A 7559-nucleotide genomic window follows, 5' to 3' on the forward strand; every position below is an offset into this window, starting at 1 on the left:
GATCAGGAATGAATCAGAAAACGAAATGGCCGGAGGTGGTAGGTTTGACGGTAGAACAAGCAGAGAGGATAATAAAGGAAGAGAAGCCTGGAGTTCAAATACAAGTTGTTCCACCAGAACATTGCGTTACCTGCGATTACAAAGTGCAACGGGTCCGACTATATGTTGATTCCTCGGGAAAAGTTCATAGGCCTCCTATAATTGGCTGACGATTTCGACTTCCTGTGACTAATTTCGAACCCATTTGATGAAAACATGTAAGACTTCAATTCGATCGCTATTTGAGGCTTGCTTGCACCTTGTTTCGTTAAATCGACTGGATATCTTAATGAATTTGAATAAAGCATGAATGGTTTTTGTGTTTCTGTACCTTTGGGATAGAATTTTCGATCTGTTTTTCGGGGGAAACCAAGAGGGTTAAGGAAATTTCGTCATTCTCAACGGATGCGCGCGACCTAAACTCATCACCTTTTCACCGGCCAAGGAGGTACGGAAGTGTGCTATTTTCTTCCAATCTTTGGATTGAAAAAAGGGCAAAGAAAAAATTGAAACTCAAACGTTCCAATATTACGGGGTTGTTTGTTTGATGGGATTGATAGCGAAGGGGTTTATAATCTTGTGAGATATGTTATGCCATTGCCCATCGAGTTATAGAGTGATTTGATTAATAATACCACTTCCCTCATAGTGTTGAAGACGGCACGCTTTATGAAATTAAAATTACTAGACGGTAGGGCCACACGCATGGGTGAACATATGGGGTTTGAGAGTACGAGCGTGGGAAGTTGAACTAAAGTGATTATGCTACGCACTTTGCCCTAGTAGTTGATTCATATAGCAAAAAGTAATTGTAAAATTTCGTTTTCGATTAGGATAATATTGGAAATTACTTTGGTGACAAAGCTTCACAATTTTGTTCACACCACAAACCATTCTCTTTTTCAATATTAGAATACGTATCGGCGATATATGTTTAATCTACACTGCTAAATTTCAACATATAGTCCACAAAGGGGCCTCATGAGTCTTGTGATTGCTATTGAAAAAAACAACAAAGAAAACAGTTTTCCTGAGTAATTGCTTGAACACTAAATTGTTCTTTTTCTCAGAACAATTTCCCCGCAAAAACAAAAGCTTCAATTTTCACTATCTGGCTTCTCCAGTATCGAGAAGAGAAATAGGTGAAGTAGAAATAGAACCAAAACTTGCATCAACATCTCCTCTCCTGAATGAACTACACGACCCCTTCTCGAAAGACGATGAAAACAAAAACGAATTCTCATAACCGTCAAACCCTTCGCACCCCCGCCACGACCCCCACCCCCACCCCCGCCGCCATTCCCTTCCAACAGCGGTCTCAAGTCATCCAGTAACGGGACCTCGCCTTCCAAATACCTCACCACTTGCCTCATACTAGGCCTTACCATAGGCACATCATTTGAACACATTAACCCCAACTTCAAAACCATCACTACCTCAAAATCATCAAACTCATCTTCCAATTTCGGGTCTACCACGTACCCTAACCACACTCCCTTGTATTAGACATGGAGTGTAAAGTTTGGGAGATACTTTGAAAATTTTCCTCTTTTTAAAGTGATAATATTTGCAATATTGTTTCGGTGGTGATCGTGGTTTTGAAGTGTTGGGGGTGAATGTTTCTGAAATATTCTCAATCGAAAATAATTTAGAAAATCGTTAATGTAATTTATATTTCAAAAAACATTCTTCGATATTGGAGATAGTGTTTGCGAAGTGATGGCAATAGATTTCAATATTATGAACTTTTGAAACTATTTTGTGGCGTCGTTGGTGGTGAAATAACAATGGTGGTTGAATGCCGATGAGGTGGTTGTCGTGATAGTGCGTGAAATGATGGGAGGAGGTGGTGATGGTGATGGTGATCGCGGTTTTAGAAAATCGTTAATGTTTTATATTCCAAAAAACACTCTTCGATATTGGAGATTGTGTTTGCGAAGTGATGGCGATAGATTTCAATATTATGAATTTTTGAAACTATTTTGTGGCGTCGGTGGTGGTGAAATAACAATGGTGGTTGAATGCTGGCGAGGTGGTTGTTGTGATAGTGCGTGAAATGATGGGAGGAGGTGGTGATGGTGCAACAATGAGGTGACTATGGTCGAGGTTGTGGCGATAGTATTGGTGGGGTGAAAAGGTTATAAAATGGTGGTGGTTTGGTTGTCGTAGTGGTCAAGTGATATTTTTTGTGATATGGACATTGGAATTTGGCTTCATAAATGTATAAGCATTGTCTTGGGCGTATGTCTTAGTCAAATTCCGATGATTAAACAGATTTTGTGTGCTTTGATGAAGTCTGAATTGCCTTATGAATTCTCTCAAACTCTATAACAAATGAACAAATACCATAGAACTGGGAATGCGAGTACTGAATGAAATATAGAATGAGGGGAAGGGGCGCGAAAATGTGTTTTAGCCTTAGTGGCTCCGACGATCTTAGAATTGGTTTACTTTTGAATAACTTTTAGTAAATCAAAGTATATTATTTTTATGGTTCAATCCCACCATCTTTTAGTACTTTGAATACCCTCTTTATCGATATAAAATAGGTTTCGATCCGGTTAACGTTAGTTTGATTCAAGGATTTTTCCGAACCAATTTCTTCTTCAACCTATTGAGGGTAAAGTCATCCTGTAGTTTGATGTATGAATAATTTTGGAGCCAAGCTAAATTTGTTAGAAATTAAAGTAGGCTAGTCAAGCTTTCCAACGGTTCAAATCACATGCAAAACGGAGTTCGGGAGTGTCCATGGCAAAATGGTCAAGTTTGGTAGGTTATGAAATTTCAAGAATGCGCCCAGGGCGCGATGCAATGCGCCTGAGGTGCACTGATTTGCATCTGAGGCGCACTAACACTCCGCAATTGGTCAAATTTTGCGGGTTCGCTCCAGACCCTCCCGAGCTTCGATTTCGCGAGTTTTGAACCGTTAAAAAGCTTGTTGAGCATACTTTCTAACCAAAGTAGTTTGGATTTAAAATTATTTGTACATAAAATTATTTGCACCTCCGCCTTCATTAACCAACTACAACCAACAACACCACTGCAATTGCACGATTATCACACCTCCACATGCAACTCCACCACCACTACTACACCACCACCACCATCATTTTAGCACCGGGAGAATTAGCCAAAAATCTTTCATATTTATATTTTTTTAGCACAAGGACATTTACCTTTTGCAGTCAAACATAAGGACAAATGTGCCTATAAAAGGCCTACAACCCTACATTACCTTTTGAAAGTGTCTAAAACCCTAGGGTACCCTATATATGAATGTGCCTAAAACCTAAGGGTACCCTATGAAAGTACATGAATCATTAAAACCCTATAATAGGAAAATGCACCCTAAAACCCTATGAAAGTGCCTAAACATATTTTGGCCTTATGGCTAAAAACTCAAAAAGTTGAAGGACCTCAACTAAAAACTATTTTGCTAGTGTCCTTCCCCTAAATGAAAACTATTTTACCGCACTTTTGAAAACTTTCCTCCTTTTAAAGTGATAAAATTCCCAATGTTGTTTTGGTGGTGGTCATGGTTTAGAAGTGTTGGGGATGAATGTTTCTGAAATATTCTCAATCCATAATAATTTAGAAAATCATTAATATTTTTTATTCCAAAAGACACTAATTTTTTTCTTCTATATTGGAGATTGTGTTTGCGAAGTGATGACAATAGATTCCAATATTGAGAACTTTGTAAAGTATTTTTTAATGTGGGTGCTTGTGAGATAACGATGGTGGTGGAGTGCTAGCGGTTGTGGTGATAGTGCGTGAAATGATGAGGCTAGTGGTGGTGGTGATGGTACAACGGTGAGGTGATTATGGTCGAGGTAGTGGTGACAATACTGGTGGGGTGAAGATGTTATAAAATGATGGTGGTGATGGTGGTTTGGTAGTCATAGTGGTCAAGTGATATTTTTGGTGATATGGATATTGAAATTTGGCTTCGTAAATGTATAAGCATTGTTTTGGGTGTATATCTTAGGCCAATTCTGATCGTTAAACAAATTTTGTGTGCTTTGATAAAGTTTGGAATGCCTTATGAACTCTCTCAAAATCTTTAAGAAATGAATAGATACCAAAGACTAGGAATGCAAGTACTAAATGGAATATAGAATGAGGGGGAGGGCGTGAAAACGTGTTGTAGCCTTGATGGCTCTGACGATCTTATAATTGGTTTACTTTCGAATAAATTTTCGTACATCAAAATATTTTAATTTTATGGTTCGATCCCACCATCTTTTAGTACTTTGAATACCCTCTTTATAGATATAAAATAGGTTTCTATCCAGTTAAACGTTAGTTTGATTCAAGGATTTTTCCAAACCAATTTGTTCTTCCTATTGAGGGTAAAGTCGTCCTATATTTTGATGTAAAAATGTCTAAATAATTTTGGGGCCAAACTAAATTTGTTAGAAGTAGGCTAGAAAAGCGTTCCAACTGTTCAAACCACATGCAAAATGGAGTTTGGGAGCGTCAATGGAAAAATTGCAAAGTTTGGTAGGTTTTGAAATTTCAAGAATGTGCCAAGGGCGCAATGCAATGCGCCTGGGGCGCAGGAATTTGCGTCTGAGGCGCACTAACACTCAGCAATTGGTCAAATTTTGCGGGTTCGCTTCACACACTCGGAGCTCCGATTTTCACAAGGTTTGAACCGTTAAAAAGCTTGTTGAGTGTACTTTCTAACCCAAGTAGTTTGGTCTTAAAATTATTTGTACATAAAAAGATAAGACCAATTTACTCTTAGTGAGTTGAAATATAAATCATTCCGGTAAAATGCTCGCATCTACTTTATTTTAAATCAGATAAAGACCTATAATATATCAAGAAAGAGGATTTCTAAAGTTATAAAAGATAGTTCACTCCAACCGTAAAAATAATAAAGTTTACTTTATGAAAAGAGGGTAGCAATTAGACTGCTACAAAAATTATCTGAGCACTACTACCCCTCCACTACCAACACTGTCACTGTAACACAACCTCTACACCACCATCAATTCACCATCTAGTCCGCTATCACTAATCCACCACTACCACCACACTTTCTCTCTACTACGACATTTGGCACCACACCTCAACCCTGGCACCTCCGCCTTCATTCATCAACTACAACCAATACCACCACTACAACGCCCCGACTATCACACCTCCGCATGCAACTCCACCACCACTACCATCATTTTAGCACCACATAACCACAAAAGTATGATAGTGTGGCATAGCAAGAGTGAATTCTCCTACCTCCTTCTAACGCTTATCTCTTTTCTTGCTTCCTTGCTTTAATCTAATGGGCCGGATTCCATCCGCTCACTCCACTATTACATCACCATAATTTTCATTATTGTTTTACCAACACAACAAAATTTTCGTAATAAGGATTGAGAATATTCTTGAGATTTCAATCTATCACCACTAAATTTCAAGTTTGACTTTCAGTGCCACCAGAACAAATCGAGGGTATTCTCTATTCAAGATTTTTTCACCCCATTGGCAACCATAGTTGAAGCTTTGATTCTCCCCCAATAGTGACACATCTTTCTCCACATCTGCTGCTACTACTCCTCTATCAGTGATTCAAAATCCTTTGCTATGCTCTCCAACATATCCAACTTCTTGTCGATCAAAGTCGGTTTTAGCACCGCATCCTTTAGAAATACAAGATCGCATCTGCTCTACACACCTACTCACTTCTTTGTTATGTGACAGAAATGATTACGATGAGATCCAGATCTAATCCGGTCCGTTGGCAGACCTAGACAAATGAAAAGCATAGTAGTACTTTGGGTGGATAGGAGTACTTTGTGTAGAGTTTGGTCCACCTGGGATGTGATAAGGCCGAAGGTCATGTTGAGCAACAAGTATAAAAAAATGCGCAAAGCAAACCCGCCCAGTGAAAGTCATACAAGCAGGGCATGGTTCTGCATCCAGTGGATACCAAGTAAAAGCAAAAAAATTTGTCTGGCCCGTGATCCTTGATCCGAGTCCTTCCTCCACTGGTTCAGTGGTTACCTAGCCTTCTCACCCTAACCTGCACAGTGAACGTACGACTAAGACCTGGCCGGGGTTGCCCGGCAAGGCCCTCCGGCAAGAGGAAAAGTATGTGCAGAGAGAAAGGAAAGAGACTAGGGTTTTAGTATAGGAATGTGTGTGTACCTCTCGGGTTATGATCTTTCAGTATATATAGAGTCTCATTGGCTTGCTCTCCAAGTATAGGCATGTGCTTTCCACGAGCCAAGTGACGCCATCATGACATCACTGAGTAGATCTGATAACCATTTTGGCGTGGGCTGGAACCCCCATGTGCGCTCATCGTTATCATTTGGCGTAACCGCTTCAGCACGTGACGTAGCACGCGTCACTACAATTGGCCAAGCCCATGCTTGGCCAAGCCTGGCAAGCGACTCATGAGGAGAATCCGCGGATGGGACTTCATTCCTGAAGGTGGCCGAGCCTAAATTAGACTCTCCCGTCATCGGATGTAAGGTGAGTGCAATGTTGATGACCGATAACCAAGCCCTAATTCAGATACGGCCACATGGCTTTGGGCTAGTCATTCTAAACTAGCATGGTTAGTTATGTTCGGCCTGCTACAATTTTACAACGTTCATACAAGTTGCCAAAATTTTCACCTATTGAGAGAGAGAGAGAGAGAGAGAGAGAGAGAGAGGCCTAGAATATTAGAATGGAACTCTACCGTTATGTTTAAACAATGGGAATGAGTATTACAATACAAACAACGGAGAAGCACGGCACATCTACTGGTCTTTGTTCATCCAACGACTGCCACCAAAACTTTCATGAACTTTGTAACACAACTACCCGTAAATACCACTGCACAGGGGGCGAATGCTCGACGGAATGCCCATAATCTACCCGGCGCCAGACGGAGAAACAATCTCCCAGTCTTGTTTACTGCAACTCATATGAAGAGAAACTGAAACCCGACCTTCCTTCATGGTTGGATTTCAGCTCCAGTTTCTGGAATGGACTGCACACAAAGTTTGACATGTCTTCATCAGTTATGTGCTTCTTCCACTAATGTTGAGGGGGAAATAGGAAAGACAACTTTTTCCTTAACAATTATGTGCTATAACAAGTGAGTCGGGAGTTACCCTGCACTGTGGAATCATATGATCGGGATCGCAAACAAGGATGATGCCTACCTGCTATTTGTATCATAATAGAAGCCATTGATGGAGCCGTCACTACAAGAGAAGCAAACATAGTAAAAACCAGCTATAGTTAACCCACAGTCAGTTCCAACATTCACGAAGTACTGCTCTTTCCATCTCTGCAGAGTCAACAAATCAAAGATAAAGGCATGCCATTACTAAAAGAGAAAAAATTCATTAACGCGCGAGTGGAATTGAAAAATAGGTTACCATGAATATGTAGGGATAGCTACTCAGGTCGAGAGATCTTCCGCCATCAATTTCCACTTGGCTCTGTAAAACGCTTCGTCAACTAAGATGGCACAAGATTGTGATATATACCACATAGTTTGAATAGAAACATTG

Source organism: Rhododendron vialii, chromosome 5a (assembly GCF_030253575.1).
Source record: "Rhododendron vialii isolate Sample 1 chromosome 5a, ASM3025357v1".
NCBI lineage: Eukaryota > Viridiplantae > Streptophyta > Magnoliopsida > Ericales > Ericaceae > Rhododendron > Rhododendron vialii.